The following is an 18,546-nucleotide window of genomic DNA, read 5'->3' as shown; positions in this document are numbered from 1 at the left end:
CAAGTTTACTGTATCCCTTGGACCTTCACATTGACGATGAAACACAGAAATCGCATCGGAATTGAATATAAAAGGCACAGTGCCGACTTAAGTACAAGAAGAGTGAATATTCTCAGAGTTTGTGCTTTGAGCGGCTCCTGGGAGACCAGTATTGGATTCCGATGCACCAGTGCAGTTTTACTCTATCCCTTGGACCTTCCCATTGACAATGAAACACAGAAATCGCATCGGAATTGAATATAAAAGGCACAATACCACTTAAGTACAAGAAGAGTGAGTCTCCTAAGAGTTTGTGGTTTGAGCGGCTCCTGGGAGACCAGTATTGGATTCCGATGCACCAGTGCAGGTTTACTGTATCCCTTGGACCTTCACATTGACGATGAAACACAGAAATCGCATCGGAATTGAATATAAAAGGCACAGTGCCGACTTAAGTACATGAAGAGTGAGTCTCCTAAGAGTTTGTGGTTTGAGCGGCTCCTGGGAGACCAGTATTGGATTCCGATGCACCAGTGCAGGTTTACTGTATCCCTTGGACCTTCACATTGACGATGAAACACAGAAATCGCATCGGAATTGAATATAAAAGGCACAGTGCCGACTTAAGTACAAGAAGAGTGAATCTTCTCAGAGTTTGTGCTTTGAGCGGCTCCTGGGAGACCAGTATTGGATTCCGATGCACCAGTGCAGGTTTACTCTATCCCTTGGACCTTCACATTGACGATGAAACTCAGAAATCGCATCGGAATTGAATATAAAAGGCACAATACCACTTAAGTACAAGAAGAGTGAGTCTCCTAAGAGTTTGTGGTTTGAGCGGCTCCTGGGAGACCAGTATTGGATTCCGATGCACCAGTGCAGGTTTACTGTATCCCTTGGACCTTCACATTGACGATGAAACACAGAAATCGCATCGGAATTGAATATAAAAGGCACAGTGCCGACTTAAGTACAAGAAGAGTGAGTCTCCTAAGAGTTTGTGGTTTGAGCGGCTCCTGGGAGACCAGTATTGGATTCCGATGCACCAGTCCAGGTTTACTGTATCCCTTGGACCTTCACATTGACGATGAAACACCGAAATCGCATCGCAATTGAATATAAAAGGCACAGTGCTGACTTAAGTACAAGAAGAGTGAATCTTCTCAGAGTTTGTGCTTTGAGCGGCTCCTGGGAGACCAGTATTGGATTGCGATGCACCAGTGCAGGTTTACTCTATCCCTTGGACCTTCACATTGACGATGAAACACAGAAATCGCATCGGAATTGAATATAAAAAGCACAATACCGACTTAAGTACAAGAAGAGTGAGTCTCCTAAGAGATTGTGGTTTGAGCGGGTCCTGGGAGACCAGTATTGGATTCCGATGCACCAGTGCAGGTTTACTGTATCCCTTGGACCTTCACATTGACGATGAAACACAGAAATCGCATCGTAATTGAATATAAAAGGCACAGTGCCGACATAAGTACAAGAAGAGTGAGTCTCCTAAGAGTTTGTGGTTTGAGCGGCTCCTGGGAGACCAGTATTGGATTCCGATGCACCAGTGCATGTTTACTGTATCCCTTGGACCTTCACATTGACGATGAAACACAGAAATCGCATCGGAAATGAATATAAAAGGCACAGTGCCGACTTAAGTACAAGATGAGTGAGTCTCCTTAGAGTTTGTGCTTTGAGCGGCTCCTGGGAGACCAGAATTGGATTCCGATTCACCAGTGCAGGTTTACTGTATCCCTTGGACCTTCACATTGACGATGAAACACAGAAATCGCATCGGAATTGAATATAAAAGGCACAGTGCCGACTTAAGTACAAGAAGAGTGAGTCTCCTAAGAGTTTGTGCTTTGAGCGGCTCCTGGGAGACCAGAATTGGATTCCGATGCACCAGTGCAGGTTTACTGTATCCCTTGGACCTTCACATTGACGATGAAACACAGAAATCGCATCGGAAATGAATATAAAAGGCACAGTGCCGACTTAAGTACAAGAAGAGTTAGTCTCCTAAGAGTTTGTGCTTTGAGCCGCTCCTGGGAGACCAGAATTGGATTCCGATTCACCAGTGCAGGTTTACTGTATCCCTTGGACCTTCACATTGACGATGAAACACAGAAATCGCATCGGAATTGAATATAAAAAGCACAATACCGACTTAAGTACAAAAAGAGTGAGTCTCCTAAGAGATTGTGGTTTGAGCGGCTCCTGGGAGACCAGTATTGGATTCCGATGCACCAGTGCATGTTTACTGTATCCCTTGGACCTTCACATTGACGATGAAACACAGAAATCGCATCGGAAATGAATATAAAAGGCACAGTGCTGACTTAAGTACAAGAAGAGTGAGTCTCCTAAGAGTTTGTGCTTTGAGCGGCTCCTGGGAAACCAGAATTGCATTCCGATTCACCAGTGCAGGTTTACTGTATCCCTTGGACCTTCACATTGACGATGAAACACAGAAATCGCATCGGAATTGAATATAAAAGGCACAGTGCCGACATAAGTACAAGAAGAGTGAGTCTCCTAAGAGTTTGTGGTTTGAGCGGCTCCTGGGAGACCAGTATTGGATTCCGATGCACCAGTGCAGGTTTACTGTATCCCTTGGACCTTCACATTGACGATGAAACACAGAAATCGGATCGGAATTGAATATAAAAGGCTCAGTGACGACTTAAGTACAAGAAAAGTGAATCTTCTCAGAGTTTTTGCTTTGAGCGGCTCCTGGGAGACCAGTATTGGATTCCGATGCACCAGTGCAGGTTTACTGTATCCCTTGGACCTTCACATTGACAATGAAACACAGAAATCCCATCGGAATTGAATATAAAATGCACAATGCCGACTTACGTACAAGAAGAGTGAGTCTCCTAAGAGTTTGTGGTTTGAGCGGCTCCTGGGAGACCAGTATTAGATTCCGATGCACCAGTGCAAGTTTACTGTATCCCTTGGACCTTCACATTGACGATGAAACACAGAAATCGCATCGGAATTGAATATAAAAGGCACAGTGCCGACTTAAGTACAAGAAGAGTGAATATTCTCAGAGTTTGTGCTTTGAGCGGCTCCTGGGAGACCAGTATTGGATTCCGATGCACCAGTGCATGTTTACTCTATCCCTTGGACCTTCCCATTGACAATGAAACACAGAAATCGCATCGGAATTGAATATAAAAGGCACAATACCACTTAAGTACAAGAAGAGTGAGTCTCCTAAGAGTTTGTGGTTTGAGCGGCTCCTGGGAGACCAGTATTGGATTCCGATGCACCAGTGCAGGTTTACTGTATCCCTTGGACCTTCACATTGACGATGAAACACAGAAATCGCATCGGAATTGAATATAAAAGGCACAGTGCCGACTTAAGTACATGAAGAGTGAGTCTCCTAAGAGTTTGTGGTTTGAGCGGCTCCTGGGAGACCAGTATTGGATTCCGATGCACCAGTGCAGGTTTACTGTATCCCTTGGACCTTCACATTGACGATGAAACACAGAAATCGCATCGTAATTGAATATAAAAGGCACAGTGCCGACTTAAGTACAAGAAGAGTGAATCTTCTCAGAGTTTGTGCTTTGAGCGGCTCCTGGGAGACCAGTATTGGATTCCGATGCACCAGTGCAGGTTTACTCTATCCCTTGGACCTTCACATTGACGATGAAACTCAGAAATCGCATCGGAATTGAATATAAAAGGCACAATACCACTTAAGTACAAGAAGAGTGAGTCTCCTAAGAGTTTGTGGTTTGAGCGGCTCCTGGGAGACCAGTATTGGATTCCGATGCACCAGTGCAGGTTTACTGTATCCCTTGGACCTTCACATTGACGATGAAACACAGAAATCGCATCGGAATTGAATATAAAAGGCACAGTGCCGACTTAAGTACAAGAAGAGTGAGTCTCCTAAGAGTTTGTGGTTTGAGCGGCTCCTGGGAGACCAGTATTGGATTCCGATGCACCAGTCCAGGTTTACTGTATCCCTTGGACCTTCACATTGACGATGAAACACCGAAATCGCATCGCAATTGAATATAAAAGGCACAGTGCTGACTTAAGTACAAGAAGAGTGAATCTTCTCAGAGTTTGTGCTTTGAGCGGCTCCTGGGAGACCAGTATTGGATTGCGATGCACCAGTGCAGGTTTACTCTATCCCTTGGACCTTCACATTGACGATGAAACACAGAAATCGCATCGGAATTGAATATAAAAAGCACAATACCGACTTAAGTACAAGAAGAGTGAGTCTCCTAAGAGATTGTGGTTTGAGCGGGTCCTGGGAGACCAGTATTGGATTCCGATGCACCAGTGCAGGTTTACTGTATCCCTTGGACCTTCACATTGACGATGAAACACAGAAATCGCATCGTAATTGAATATAAAAGGCACAGTGCCGACATAAGTACAAGAAGAGTGAGTCTCCTAAGAGTTTGTGGTTTGAGCGGCTCCTGGGAGACCAGTATTGGATTCCGATGCACCAGTGCATGTTTACTGTATCCCTTGGACCTTCACATTGACGATGAAACACAGAAATCGCATCGGAAATGAATATAAAAGGCACAGTGCCGACTTAAGTACAAGATGAGTGAGTCTCCTAAGAGTTTGTGCTTTGAGCGGCTCCTGGGAGACCAGAATTGGATTCCGATTCACCAGTGCAGGTTTACTGTATCCCTTGGACCTTCACATTGACGATGAAACACAGAAATCGCATCGGAATTGAATATAAAAGGCACAGTGCCGACTTAAGTACAAGAAGAGTGAGTCTCCTAAGAGTTTGTGCTTTGAGCGGCTCCTGGGAGACCAGAATTGGATTCCGATGCACCAGTGCAGGTTTACTGTATCCCTTGGACCTTCACATTGACGATGAAACACAGAAATCGCATCGGAAATGAATATAAAAGGCACAGTGCCGACTTAAGTACAAGAAGAGTGAGTCTCCTAAGAGTTTGTGGTTTGAGCGGCTCCTGGGAGACCAGTATTGGATTCCGATGCACCAGTCCAGGTTTACTGTATCCCTTGGACCTTCACATTGACGATGAAACACAGAAATCGCATCGGAAATGAATATAAAAGGCACAGTGCCGACTTAAGTACAAGAAGAGTGAGTCTCTTAAGAGTTTGTGCTTTGAGCGGCTCCTGGGAGACCAGAATTGGATTCCGATTCACCAGTGCAGGTTTACTGTATCCCTTGGACCTTCACATTGACGATGAAACACAGAAATCGCATCGGAATTGAATATAAAAAGCACAATACCGACTTAAGTACAAGAAGAGTGAGTCTCCTAAGAGATTGTGGTTTGAGCGGCTCCTGGGAGACCAGTATTGGATTCCGATGCACCAGTGCATGTTTACTGTATCCCTTGGACCTTCACATTGACGATGAAACACAAAAATCGCATCGGAAATGAATATAAAAGGCACAGTGCCGACTTAAGTACAAGAAGAGTGAGTCTCCTAAGAGTTTGTGCTTTGAGCGGCTCCTGGGAGACCAGAATTGGATTCCGATTCACCAGTGCAGGTTTACTGTATCCCTTGGACCTTCACATTGACGATGAAACACAGAAATCGCATCGGAATTGAATATAAAAGGCACAGTGCCGACTTAAGTACAAGAAGAGTGAGTCTCCTAAGAGTTTGTGGTTTGAGCGGCTCCTGGGAGACCAGTATTGGATTCCGATGCACCAGTCTAGGTTTACTGTATCCCTTGGACCTTCACATTGACGATGAAACACCGAAATCGCATCGCAATTGAATATAAAAGTCACAGTGCTGACTTAAGTACAAGAAGAGTGAATCTTCTCAGAGTTTGTGCTTTGAGCGGCTCCTGGGCGGCCAGTATTGGATTCCGATGCACCAGTGCAGGTTTACTCTATCCCTTGGACCTTCACATTGACGATGAAACACAGAAATCGCATCGGAATTGAATATAAAAAGCACAATACCGACTTAAGTACAAGAAGAGTGAGTCTTCTAAGAGATTGTGGTTTGAGCGGCTCCTGGGAGACCAGTATTGGATTCCGATGCACCAGTGCAGGTTTACTGTATCCCTTGGACCTTCACATTGACGATGAAACACAGAAATCGCATCGTAATTGAATATAAAAGGCACAGTGCCGACATAAGTACAAGAAGAGTGAGTCTCCTAAGAGTTTGTGGTTTGAGCGGCTCCTGGGAGACCAGTATTGGATTCCGATGCACCAGTGCATGTTTACTGTATCCCTTGGACCTTCACATTGACGATGAAACACAGAAATCGCATCGGAAATGAATATAAAAGGCACAGTGCCGACTTAAGTACAAGAAGAGTGAGTCTCCTAAGAGTTTGTGCTTTGAGCGGCTCCTGGGAGACCAGAATTGGATTCCGATTCACCAGTGCAGGTTTACTGTATCCCTTGGACCTTCACATTGACGATGAAACACAGAAATCGCATCGGAATTGAATGTAAAAGGCACAATACCGACTTAAGTACAAGAAGAGTGAGTCTCCTAAGAGTTTGTGCTTTGAGCGGCTCCTGGGAGACCAGTATTGGATTCCGATGCACCAGTGCAGGTTTACTGTATCCCTTGGACCTTCACATTGACGGTGAAACACAGAACTCGCATCGGAATTGAATATAAAAGGCACAAGAAGAGTGAGTCTCCTAAGAGTTTGTGGTTTGAGCGGCTCCTGGGGGACCTGTATTGGATTCCGATGCACCAGTGCAGGTTTACTGTATCCCTTGGACCTTCACATTGACGATGAAACACAGAAATCGCATCGGAATTGAATATAGAAGGCACAGTGCCGACTTAAGTACAAGAAGAGTGAATATTCTCAGAGTTTGTGCTTTGAGCGGCTCCTGGGAGACCAGTATTGGATTCAGTTGCACCAGTGCAGTTTTACTCTATCCCTTGGACCTTCCCATTGACAATGAAACACAGAAATCGCATCGGAATTGAATATAAAAGGCACAATACCACTTAAGTACAAGAAGAGTGAGTCTCCTAAGAGTTTGTGGTTTGAGCGGCTCCTGGGAGACCAGTATTAGATTCCGATGCACCAGTTCAAGTTTACTGTATGCCTTGGACCTTCACATTGACGATGAAACACAGAAATCGCATCGGAATTGAATATAAAATGCTCAGTGACGACTTAAGTACAAGAAAAGTGAGTCTCCTAAGAGTTTGTGGTTTGAGCGGCTCCTGGGAGACCAGTATTAGATTCCGATGCACCAGTGCAAGTTTACTGTATCCCTTGGACCTTCACATTGACGATGAAACACAGAAATCGCATCGGAATTGAATATAAAAGGCACAGTGCCGACTTAAGTACAAGAAGAGTGAATCTTCTCAGAGTTTGTGCTTTGAGCGGCTCCTGGGAGACCAGTATTGGATTCCGATGCACCAGTGCAGGTTTACTCTATCCCTTGGACCTTCACATTGACGATGAAACACAGAAATCGCATCGGAATTGAATATAAAAGGCACAATACCACTTAAGTACAAGAAGAGTGAGTCTCCTAAGAGTTTGTGGTTTGAGCGGCTCCTGGGAGACCAGTATTGGATTCCGATGCACCAGTGCAGGTTTACTGTATCCCTTGGACCTTCACATTGACGATGAAACACAGAAATCGCATCGTAATTGAATATAAAAGGCACAGTGCCGACATAAGTACAAGAAGAGTGAGTCTCCTAAGAGTTTGTGGTTTGAGCGGCTCCTGGGAGACCAGAATTGGATTCCGATGCACCAGTGCATGTTTACTGTATCCCTTGGACCTTCACATTGACGGTGAAACACAGAAATCGCATCGGAAATGAATATAAAAGGCACAGTGCCGACTTAAGTACAAGAAGAGTGAGTCTCCTAAGAGTTTGTGCTTTGAGCGGCTCCTGGGAGACCAGAATTGGATTCCGATTCACCAGTGCAGGTTTACTGTATCACGTGGACCTTCACATTGACGATGAAACACAGAAATCGCATCGTAATTGAATATAAAAGGCACAGTGCCGACATAAGTACAAGAAGAGTGAGTCTCCTAAGAGTTTGTGGTTTGAGCGGCTCCTGGGAGACCAGTATTGGATTCCGATGCACCAGTGCAGGTTTACTGTATCCCTTGGACCTTCACATTGACGGTGAAACACAGAAATCGCATCGGAATTGAATATAAAGGCACAATGCCGACTTAAGTACAAGAAGAGTGAGTCTCCTAAGAGTTTGTGCTTTGAGCGGATCCTGGGAGACCAGTATTGGATTCCGATGCACCAGTGCAGGTTTACTGTATCCCTTGGACCTTCACATTGACGATGAAACACAGAAATCGCATCGGAATTGAATATAAAAGGCACAGTGCCGACTTAAGTACAAGAAGAGTGAATATTCTCAGAGTTTGTGCTTTGAGCGGCTCCTGGGAGACCAGTATTGGATTCAGTTGCACCAGTGCAGTTTTACTCTATCCCTTGGACCTTCCCATTGACAATGAAACACAGAAATCGCATCGGAATTGAATATAAAAGGCACAATACCACTTAAGTACAAGAAGAGTGAGTCTCCTAAGAGTTTGTGGTTTGAGCGGCTCCTGGGAGACCAGTATTAGATTCCGATGCACCAGTGCAAGTTTACTGTATCCCTTGGACCTTCACATTGACGATGAAACACAGAAATCGCATCGGAATTGAATATAAAAGGCTCAGTGACGACTTAAGTACAAGAAAAGTGAATCTTCTCAGAGTTTGTGCTTTGAGCGGCTCCTGGGTGACCAGTATTGGATTCCGATGCACCAGTGCAGGTTTACTGTATCCCTTGGACCTTCACATTGACAATGAAACACAGAAATCGCATCGGAATTGAATATAAAAGGCACAATGCCGACTTAAGTACAAGAAGAGTGAGTCTCCTAAGAGTTTGTGGTTTCAGCGGCTCCTGGGAGACCAGTATTAGATTCCGATGCACCAGTGCAAGTTTACTGTATCACTTGAACCTTCACATTGACGATGAAGCACAGAAATCGCATCGGAATTGAATATAAAAGGCACAGTGCCGACTTAAGTACAAGAAGAGTGAATATTCTCAGAGTTTGTGCTTTGAGCGGCTCCTGGGAGACCAGTATTGGATTCCGATGCACCAGTGCAGTTTTACTCTATCCCTTGGACCTTCCCATTGACAATGAAACACAGAAATCGCATCGGAATTGAATATAAAAGGCACAATACCACTTAAGTACAAGACGAGTGAGTCTCCTAAGAGTTTGTGGTTTGAGCGGCTCCTGGGAGACCAGTATTGGATTCCGATGCACCAGTGCAGGTTTACTGTATCCCTTGGACCTTCACATTGACGATGAAACACAGAAATCGCATCGGAATTGAATATAAAAGGCACAGTGCCGACTTAAGTACAAGAAGAGTGAGTCTCCTAAGAGTTTGTGCTTTGAGCGGCTCCTGGGAGACCAGTATTGGATTCCGATGCACCAGTGCAGGTTTACTGTATCCTTTGGACCTTCACATTGACGATGAAACACAGAAATCGCATCGGAATTGAATATAAAAGGCACAGTGCCGACTTAAGTTCAAGAAGAGTGAATCTTCTCAGAGTTTGTGCTTTGAGCGGCTCCTGGGAGACCAGTATTGGATTCCGATGCACCAGTGCAGGTTTACTCCATCCCTTGGACCTTCACATTGACGATGAAACACAGAAATCGCATCGGAATTGAATATAAAAGGCACAGTGCTGACTTAAGTACAAGAAGAGTGAATCTTCTCAGAGTTTGTGCTTTGAGCGGCTCCTGGGAGACCAGTATTGGATTCCGATGCACCAGTGCAGGTTTACTCTATCCCTTGGACCTTCACATTGACGATGAATCACAGAAATCGCATCGGAATTGAATATAAAAGGCACAATACTACTTAAGTACAAGAAGAGTGAGTCTCCTAAGAGTTTGTGGTTTGAGCGGCTCCTGGGAGACCAGTATTGGATTCCGATGCACCAGTGCAGGTTTACTGTATCCCTTGGACCTTCACATTGACGATGAAACACAGAAATCGGATCGGAATTGAATAATAAAGGCACAGTGCCGACTTAAGTACAAGAAGAGTGAATATTCTCAGAGTTTGTGCTTTGAGCGGCTCCTGGGAGGCCAGTATTGGATTCCGATGCACCAGTGCAGTTTTACTCTATCCCTTGGACCTTCCCATTGACAATGAAACACAGAAATCGCATCGGAATTGAATATAAAAGGCACAATACCACTTAAGTACAAGAAGAGTGAGTCTCCTAAGAGTTTGTGGTTTGAGCGGTTCCTGGGAGACCAGTATTGGATTCCGATGCACCAGTGCAGGTTTACTGTATCCCTTGGACCTTCACATTGACGATGAAACACAGAACTCGCATCGGAATTGAATATAAAAGGCACAATACCACTTAAGTACAAGAAGAGTGAGTCTCCTAAGAGTTTGTGGTTTGAGCGGCTCCTGGGAGACCAGTATTGGATTCCGATGCACCAGTGCAGGTTTACTGTATCCCTTGGACCTTCACATTGACGATGAAACACAGAAATCGCATCGGAATTGAATATAAAAGGCACAGTGCCGACTTAAGTACAAGAAGAGTGAATCTTCTCAGAGTTTGTGCTTTGAGCGGCTCCTGGGAGACCAGTATTGGATTCCGATGCACCAGTGCAGGTTTACTCTATCCCTTGGACCTTCACATTGACGATGAAACACAGAAATCGCATCGGAATTGAATATAAAAGGCACAATACCACTTAAGTACAAGAAGAGTGAGTCTCCTAAGAGTTTGTGGTTTGAGCGGCTCCTGGGAGACCAGTATTGGATTCCGATGCACCAGTGCAGGTTTACTGTATCCCTTGGACCTTCACATTGACGATGAAACACAGAAATCGCATCGTAATTGAATATAAAAGGCACAGTGCCGACATAAGTACAAGAAGAGTGAGTCTCCTAAGAGTTTGTGGTTTGAGCGGCTCCTGGGAGACCAGAATTGGATTCCGATGCACCAGTGCATGTTTACTGTATCCCTTGGACCTTCACATTGACGGTGAAACACAGAAATCGCATCGGAAATGAATATAAAAGGCACAGTGCCGACTTAAGTACAAGAAGAGTGAGTCTCCTAAGAGTTTGTGCTTTGAGCGGCTCCTGGGAGACCAGAATTGGATTCCGATTCACCAGTGCAGGTTTACTGTATCACGTGGACCTTCACATTGACGATGAAACACAGAAATCGCATCGTAATTGAATATAAAAGGCACAGTGCCGACATAAGTACAAGAAGAGTGAGTCTCCTAAGAGTTTGTGGTTTGAGCGGCTCCTGGGAGACCAGTATTGGATTCCGATGCACCAGTGCAGGTTTACTGTATCCCTTGGACCTTCACATTGACGGTGAAACACAGAAATCGCATCGGAATTGAATATAAAGGCACAATGCCGACTTAAGTACAAGAAGAGTGAGTCTCCTAAGAGTTTGTGCTTTGAGCGGATCCTGGGAGACCAGTATTGGATTCCGATGCACCAGTGCAGGTTTACTGTATCCCTTGGACCTTCACATTGACGATGAAACACAGAAATCGCATCGGAATTGAATATAAAAGGCACAGTGCCGACTTAAGTACAAGAAGAGTGAATATTCTCAGAGTTTGTGCTTTGAGCGGCTCCTGGGAGACCAGTATTGGATTCAGTTGCACCAGTGCAGTTTTACTCTATCCCTTGGACCTTCCCATTGACAATGAAACACAGAAATCGCATCGGAATTGAATATAAAAGGCACAATACCACTTAAGTACAAGAAGAGTGAGTCTCCTAAGAGTTTGTGGTTTGAGCGGCTCCTGGGAGACCAGTATTAGATTCCGATGCACCAGTGCAAGTTTACTGTATCCCTTGGACCTTCACATTGACGATGAAACACAGAAATCGCATCGGAATTGAATATAAAAGGCTCAGTGACGACTTAAGTACAAGAAAAGTGAATCTTCTCAGAGTTTGTGCTTTGAGCGGCTCCTGGGTGACCAGTATTGGATTCCGATGCACCAGTGCAGGTTTACTGTATCCCTTGGACCTTCACATTGACAATGAAACACAGAAATCGCATCGGAATTGAATATAAAAGGCACAATGCCGACTTAAGTACAAGAAGAGTGAGTCTCCTAAGAGTTTGTGGTTTGAGCGGCTCCTGGGAGACCAGTATTAGATTCCGATGCACCAGTGCAAGTTTACTGTATCACTTGAACCTTCACATTGACGATGAAGCACAGAAATCGCATCGGAATTGAATATAAAAGGCACAGTGCCGACTTAAGTACAAGAAGAGTGAATATTCTCAGAGTTTGTGCTTTGAGCGGCTCCTGGGAGACCAGTATTGGATTCCGATGCACCAGTGCAGTTTTACTCTATCCCTTGGACCTTCCCATTGACAATGAAACACAGAAATCGCATCGGAATTGAATATAAAAGGCACAATACCACTTAAGTACAAGACGAGTGAGTCTCCTAAGAGTTTGTGGTTTGAGCGGCTCCTGGGAGACCAGTATTGGATTCCGATGCACCAGTGCAGGTTTACTGTATCCCTTGGACCTTCACATTGACGATGAAACACAGAAATCGCATCGGAATTGAATATAAAAGGCACAGTGCCGACTTAAGTACAAGAAGAGTGAGTCTCCTAAGAGTTTGTGCTTTGAGCGGCTCCTGGGAGACCAGTATTGGATTCCGATGCACCAGTGCAGGTTTACTGTATCCCTTGGACCTTCACATTGACGATGAAACACAGAAATCGCATCGGAATTGAATATAAAAGGCACAGTGCCGACTTAAGTTCAAGAAGAGTGAATCTTCTCAGAGTTTGTGCCTTGAGCGGCTCCTGGGAGACCAGTATTGGATTCCGATGCACCAGTGCAGGTTTACTCCATCCCTTGGACCTTCACATTGACGATGAAACACAGAAATCGCATCGGAATTGAATATAAAAGGCACAGTGCTGACTTAAGTACAAGAAGAGTGAATCTTCTCAGAGTTTGTGCTTTGAGCGGCTCCTGGGAGACCAGTATTGGATTCCGATGCACCAGTGCAGGTTTACTCTATCCCTTGGACCTTCACATTGACGATGAATCACAGAAATCGCATCGGAATTGAATATAAAAGGCACAATACTACTTAAGTACAAGAAGAGTGAGTCTCCTAAGAGTTTGTGGTTTGAGCGGCTCCTGGGAGACCAGTATTGGATTCCGATGCACCAGTGCAGGTTTACTGTATCCCTTGGACCTTCACATTGACGATGAAACACAGAAATCGGATCGGAATTGAATAATAAAGGCACAGTGCCGACTTAAGTACAAGAAGAGTGAATATTCTCAGAGTTTGTGCTTTGAGCGGCTCCTGGGAGGCCAGTATTGGATTCCGATGCACCAGTGCAGTTTTACTCTATCCCTTGGACCTTCCCATTGACAATGAAACACAGAAATCGCATCGGAATTGAATATAAAAGGCACAATACCACTTAAGTACAAGAAGAGTGAGTCTCCTAAGAGTTTGTGGTTTGAGCGGCTCCTGGGAGACCAGTATTGGATTCCGATGCACCAGTGCAGGTTTACTGTATCCCTTGGACCTTCACATTGACGATGAAACACAGAACTCGCATCGGAATTGAATATAAAAGGCACAATACCACTTAAGTACAAGAAGAGTGAGTCTCCTAAGAGTTTGTGGTTTGAGCGGCTCCTGGGAGACCAGTATTGGATTCCGATGCACCAGTGCAGGTTTACTGTATCCCTTGGACCTTCACATTGACGATGAAACACAGAAATCGCATCGGAATTGAATATAAAAGACACAGTGCCGACTTAAGTACAAGAAGAGTGAATATTCTCAGAGTTTGTGCTTTGAGCGGCTCCTGGGAGACCAGTATTGGATTCCGATGCACCAGTGCAGTTTTACTCTATCCCTTGGACCTTCCCATTGACAATGAAACACAGAAATCGCATCGGAATTGAATATAAAAGGCACAATACCACTTAAGTACAAGAAGAGTGAGTCTCCTAAGAGTTTGTGGTTTGAGCGGCTCCTGGGAGACCAGTATTAGATTCCGATGCACCAGTGCAAGTTTACTGTATCCCTTGGACCTTCACATTGACGATGAAACACAGAAATCGCATCGGAATTGAATATAAAAGGCACAGTGCCGACTTAAGTACAAGAAGAGTGAATATTCTCAGAGTTTGTGCTTTGAGCGGCTCCTGGGAGACCAGTATTGGATTCCGATGCACCGGTGCAGTTTTACTCTATCCCTTGGACCTTCCCATTGACAATGAAACACAGAAATCGCATCGGAATTGAATATAAAAGGCACAATACCACTTAAGTACAAGAAGAGTGAGTCTCCTAAGAGTTTGTGGTTTGAGCTGCTCCTGGGAGACCAGTATTGGATTCCGATGCACCAGTGCAGGTTTACTGTATCCCTTGGACCTTCACATTGACGATGAAACACAGAAATCGCATCGGAAATGAATATAAAAGGCACAGTGCCGACTTAAGTACAAGAAGAGTGAGTCTCCTAAGAATTTGTGCTTTGAGCGGCTCCTGGGAGACCAGAATTGGATTCCGATTCACCAGTGCAGGTTTACTGTATCCCTTGGACCTTCACATTGACGATGAAACACAGAAATCGCATCGGAATTGAATGTAAAAGGCACAATACCGACTTAAGTACGAGAAGAGTGAGTCTCCTAAGAGTTTGTGCTTTGAGCGGCTCCTGGGAGACCAGTATTGGATTCCGATGCACCAGTGCAGGTTTACTGTATCCCTTGGACCTTCACATTGACGGTGAAACACAGAAATCGCATCGGAATTGAATATAAAGGCACAATGCCGACTTAAGTACAAGAAGAGTGAGTCTCCTAAGAGTTTGTGGTTTGAGCGGCTCCTGGGAGACCAGTATTAGATTCCGATGCACCAGTGCAAGTTTACTGTATCCCTTGGACCTTCACATTGACGATGAAACACAGAAATCGCATCGGAATTGAATATAAAAGGCTCAGTGACGACTTAAGTACAAGAAAAGTGAATCTTCTCAGAGTTTGTGCTTTGAGCGGCTCCTGGGTGACCAGCATTGGATTCCGATGCACGAGTGCAGGTTTACTGTATCCCTTGGACCTTCACATTGACAATGAAACACAGAAATCGCATCGGAATTGAATATAAAAGGCACAATGCCGACTTAAGTACAAGAAGAGTGAGTCTCCTAAGAGTTTGTGGTTTGAGCGGCTCCTGGGAGACCAGTATTAGATTCCGATGCACCGGTGCAAGTTTACTGTATCCCTTGAAACTTCACATTGACGATGAAGCACAGAAATCGCATCGGAATTGAATATAAAAGGCACAGTGCCGACTTAAGTACAAGAAGAGTGAATATTCTCAGAGTTTGTGCTTTGAGCGGCTCCTGGGAGACCAGTATTGGATTCCGATGCACCAGTGCAGTTTTACTCTATCCCTTGGACCTTCCCATTGACAATGAAACACAGAAATCGCATCGGAATTGAATATAAAAGGCACAATACCACTTAAGTACAAGAAGAGTGAGTCTCCTAAGAGTTTGTGGTTTGAGCGGCTCCTGGGAGACCAGTATTGGATTCCGATGCACCAGTGCAGGTTTACTGTATCCCTTGGACCTTCACATTGACGATGAAACACAGAAATCGCATCGGAATTGAATATAAAAGGCACAGTGCCGACTTAAGTACAAGAAGAGTGAGTCTCCTAAGAGTTTGTGCTTTGAGCGGCTCCTGGGAGACCAGTATTGGATTCCGATGCACCAGTGCAGGTTTACTGTATCCCTTGGACCTTCAAATTGACGATGAAACACAGAAATCGCATCGGAATTGAATATAAAAGGCACAGTGCCGACTTAAGTTCAAGAAGAGTGAATCTTCTCAGAGTTTGTGCTTTGAGCGGCTCCTGGGAGACCAGTATTGGATTCCGATGCACAAGTGCAGGTTTACTCTATCCCTTGGACCTTCACATTGACGATGAAACACAGAAATCGCATCGGAATTGAATATAAAAGGCACAGTGCTGACTTAAGTACAAGAAGAGTGAATCTTCTCAGAGTTTGTGCTTTGAGCTGCTCCTGGGAGACCAGTATTGGATTCCGATGCACCAGTGCAGGTTTACTCTATCCCTTGGACCTTCACATTGACGATGAAACACAGAAATCGCATCGGAATTGAATATAAAAGGCACAATACTACTTAAGTACAAGAAGAGTGAGTCTCCTAAGAGTTTGTGGTTTGAGCGGCTCCTGGGAGACCAGTATTGGATTCCGATGCACCAGTGCAGGTTTACTGTATCCCTTGGACCTTCACATTGACGATGAAACACAGAAATCGGATCGGAATTGAATATAAAAGGCACAGTGCCGACTTAAGTACAAGAAGAGTGAATATTCTCTGAGTTTGTGCTTTGAGCGGCTCCTGGGAGGCCAGTATTGGATTCCGATGCACCAGTGCAGTTTTACTCTATCCCTTGGACCTTCCCATTGACAATGAAACACAGAAATCGCATCGGAATTGAATATAAAAGGCACAAGACCACTTAAGTACAAGAAGAGTGAGTCTCCTAAGAGTTTGTGGTTTGAGCGGCTCCTGGGAGACCAGTATTGGATTCCGATGCACCAGTGCAGGTTTACTGTATCCCTTGGACCTTCACATTGACGATGAAACACAGAACTCGCATCGGAATCGGAATTGAATATAAAAGACACAGTGCCGACTTAAGTACAAGAAGAGTGAATATTCTCAGAGTTTGTGCTTTGAGCGGCTCCTGGGAGACCAGTATTGGATTCCGATGCACCAGTGCAGTTTTACTCTATCCCGTGGACCTTCCCATTGACAATGAAACACAGAAATCGCATCGGAATTGAATATAAAAGGCACAATACCACTTAAGTACAAGAAGAGTGAGTCTCCTAAGAGTTTGTGGTTTGAGCGGCTCCTGGGAGACCAGTATTAGATTCCGATGCACCAGTGCTAGTTTACTGTATCCCTTGGACCTTCACATTGACGATGAAACACAGAAATCGCATCGGAATTGAATATAAAAGGCACAGTGCCGACTTAAGTACAAGAAGAGTGAATATTCTCAGAGTTTGTGCTTTGAGCGGCTCCTGGGAGACCAGTATTGGATTCCGATGCACCAGTGCAGTTTTACTCTATCCCTTGGACCTTCCCATTGACAATGAAACACAGAAATCGCATCGGAATTGAATATAAAAGGCACAATACCACTTACGTACAAGAAGAGTGAGTCTCCTAAGAGTTTGTGGTTTGAGCGGCTCCTGGGAGACCAGTATTGGATTCCGATGCACCAGTGCAGGTTTACTGTATCCCTTGGACCTTCACATTGACGATGAAACACAGAAATCGCATCGGAATTGAATATAAAAGGCACAGTGCCGACTTAAGTACAAGAAGAGTGAGTCTCCTAAGAGTTTGTGGTTTGAGCGGCTCCTGGGAGACCAGTATTGGATTCCGATGCACCAGTGCAGGTTTACTGTATCCCTTGGACCTTCACATTGACGATGAAACACAGAAATCGCATCGTAATTGAATATAAAAGGCACAGTGCCGACTTAAGTACAAGAAGATTGAATCTTCTCAGAGTTTGTGCTTTGAGCGGCTCCTGGGAGACCAGTATTGGATTCCGATGCACCAGTGCAGGTTTACTGTATCCCTTGGACCTTCACATTGACGATGAAACACAGAAATCGCATCGGAATTAAATATAAAAGGCACAATACCACTTAAGTACAAGAATAGTGAGTCTCCTAAGAGTTTGTGGGTTGAGCGGCTCCTGGGAGACCAGTATTGGATTCCGATGCACCAGTGCAGGTTTACTGTATCCCTTGGACCTTCACATTGACGATGAAACACAGAAATCGCATCGGAATTGAATATAAAAGGCACAGTGCCGACTTAAGTACAAGAAGAGTGAGTCTCCTAAGAGTTTGTGGTTTGAGTGGCTCCTGGGAGACCAGTATTGGATTCCGATGCACCAGTGCAGGTTTACTGTATCCCTTGGACCTTCACATTGACGATGAAACACAGAAATCGCATCGGAATTGAATATAAAAGGCACAGTGCCGACTTAAGTACAAGAAGAGTGAGTCTCCTAAGAGTTTGTGGTTTGAGCGGCTCCTGGGAGACCAGTATTGGATTCCGATGCACCATTGCAGGTTTACTGTATCCCTTGGACCTTCACATTGACGATGAAACACAGAAATCGCATCGGAATTGAATATAAAAGGCACAGTGCTGACTTAAGTACAAGAAGAGTGAATCTTCTCAGAATTTGTGCTTTGAGCGGCTCCTGGGAGACCAGTATTGGATTCCGATGCACCAGTGCAGGTTTACTCTATCCCTTGGACCTTCACATTGACAATGAAACACAGAAATCGCATCGGAATTGAATATAAAAGGCACAATACCACTTAAGTACAAGAAGAGTGAGTCTCCTAAGAGTTTGTGGTTTGAGCGGCTCCTGGGAGACCAGTATTGGATTCCGATGCACCAGTGCAGGTTTACT

This window comes from Schistocerca nitens, chromosome 12, assembly GCF_023898315.1.
Source record: "Schistocerca nitens isolate TAMUIC-IGC-003100 chromosome 12, iqSchNite1.1, whole genome shotgun sequence".
In the NCBI taxonomy this organism is placed as follows: domain Eukaryota; kingdom Metazoa; phylum Arthropoda; class Insecta; order Orthoptera; family Acrididae; genus Schistocerca; species Schistocerca nitens.
The sequence above is the reverse complement of the archived record's forward strand: the minus strand, read 5'-3'. Positions refer to the sequence as shown.